This window comes from Otolemur garnettii, unplaced genomic scaffold, assembly GCF_000181295.1.
Source record: "Otolemur garnettii isolate 467f Iridium unplaced genomic scaffold, OtoGar3 scaffold00001, whole genome shotgun sequence".
NCBI lineage: Eukaryota > Metazoa > Chordata > Mammalia > Primates > Galagidae > Otolemur > Otolemur garnettii.
The window spans coordinates 30486145-30488555 of NW_003852396.1; positions in this window are offsets into that span (position 1 = coordinate 30486145).

Below are 2411 nucleotides of genomic sequence, written 5' to 3' on the forward strand. Positions count from 1 at the left end.
GGCAAATCAGGCCCAGCTGGCAAGGATGATGTAGCCAGTCCTAGAAGTCAGAAGTAAGACTGAGATCTCTGGAGGGCCTACCCACCCTCCGGGAGCACTGCAGCCCTTCCAGTTGTCTGACCCTCCTGTTTGTACCTGCCCTTGGATTTTAATACTTGGTCCTTGGCATCTGTTGTTTCTTCCTATGCTGGTCCTTGCCTCTCCTTGCCCCTCCCCCATTTACCTTTTATTGTCTCTGTTTCCTTCTGTTTTTCCCTCCATAACTCTTTCTTGGTCTTTCTACCCCCCTGACTCTGATCTTCCTCTGTCTGCCTCTTTCCATTTGCTCTCCTTTTTTCCAACTTCTGTTTCATCCTCCCTTTCTTCCTCCCTCCATCCCTGAACACCTGGATTCTAGGTGTGCCTGCTGCTCTCTCAGCAAAACAAGGGACAGGGACTCTATCAACCCTGAGGGGTCTGAGGCACTGGACAGCAGTCCTGCCCTCTTTGCTCTTCTTATTAGCTTAGTGGCAGGGCTGGGACACCTGTGCCCATGGCAACGGCACCACTGACACTGACACCTCAGGCCTCCGGGACCTGAATTATTCAAACGCTGTAAAGTAGCACCCGGACTCAGCTCAGGTCTAACTAAGGGGAGTTGGAAAGTCCAGGTAAGTTGGCATCAGGATCTGTGTTGGAACAGAGCTTAAGGGTATGAGGGACTGGGGTTTGTGGATGGGCAACTCTCCTCAGGAAGCTCAGGAGATGCAGCCTTCATCCTTCCCCCAGAGTCCTTGCAGGTGTCTAATCTGAGCCTCAGTTTTCCGCCGTGACCACAGTGTAGGGGAGAAGGAAAAGCACAGGCTTTGCAGTCACTTTCAGCTTTGTCTTAGAGCTATCTGACCTGGGTAAGAGCTGGGCTTCAGTTTTCTCAACTTGGATAATAGGATTACCAGTATTGATCTCAAAAGTTGTAGGATTAAATGAGATAACCTGATAGTGCAAGGCACTAGCATGTGCCCAAGGTACAGTAGGTTGTACCACTATTTACACTGTGGTCCCAGTGGGTTAGTCAGGATATCTCTGGGAACACAAATTTAGATTCACAGGTATTTATCATGCACAGAGGTTTTGCTTAAGTTTAGGTAACTGGCCAACTACATATATTTCCCTGTAAATCATATCCATAGCCATGACTTCAGGTTATTATGGATACCCTTCTCTTTCTCCAGCCAAGTCCCCAGATGCCCCAACCACCTTCCTAACATCTCCTTCTGAATGCTGCACAAGCACTTCACATCATTTCAAAATGAAACATTTTACAAAGTACAACACTCACTCATGCCAATAACTCTCAGCAATCAAGGAATAGGGGGAATTTCCTAAACTTAAGGAATAACTACCAAAAAAGCTCACAGCTAGCATTATATGAGGTCTGACCATGAAATTTGAAAACTTACCACTGCGTGCTTACATCAGTAAAACTGTACAAACAGCTTAAGGTTTCATAACCACGGTATATCAGTAGTGTCTCACAGCTGTGTTAACGCCAATGTGTGGCGATGTCTTGCTGAGTGCCGTTCATTATTGTTGTTTTTGTGTGCCATCGTGATAATGTTGGAGCTTGAATCAGAGCAACACACAAACATTAATTTTTTTTTTTTTTTAGAGACAGAGTTTCACTTTGTTGCCCTTGGTAGAGTGCTATGGTGTCACAGCTCACAGCAACCTCCAGCTCTTGGGCTTAGGCAATTCTCTTGCCTTACACTGGTGGGCACAGGTACCCACCACAGTGCCCGGCTATTTTTTTGTTACAGTTTGGCCAGGGCCAGGCTTGAACCTGCCACCCTTGGTATATGGAGCCTGCGCCCTACTCACTGAGCCACAGGCGCTGCCCTAATTTTTTTTTTTTTTTTAGACAGTCTCACTCTCACCTGGGTAAAGTGCCATGGCATCATCATAGCTCATGCAACCTCAAACTCTTGGACTCAAGTGATTCTCTTGCTCAGCCTCCCGTGTAGCTGGGACTATAGGCACCTCTCACAATTCTCAGATAGTTTTTCTATTTTTAGTAAAGATAGGGTTTCAGTCTTGTTCAGGCTGGTCTTGAACTCCTGAGCTCAAGCAATCCATCCACCTTGGCCTCCCAGAGTGCTAGGATAACAGGTATGAGCCACTGTGTCTGGCCTCTAAACATTACATTTCTTGTTCTACTTGGCAAGAGTGGAGGTGAAATCACACTTGTTAGTCTAAGTTTAGGGGGATAATGCCATGAAGAAAATGGCAGTGTAAAAATGGATTAAACATTTTTTTCTGAGGGGAAAGCATCACTGATGAAGAGAGATCAGGGCAGCCAGTAATGAACAAACTGATGAAAATACTGCAAAAATTCATGGAATTGTGTGCCAAAATCATTGACTGTGAGAAGCATA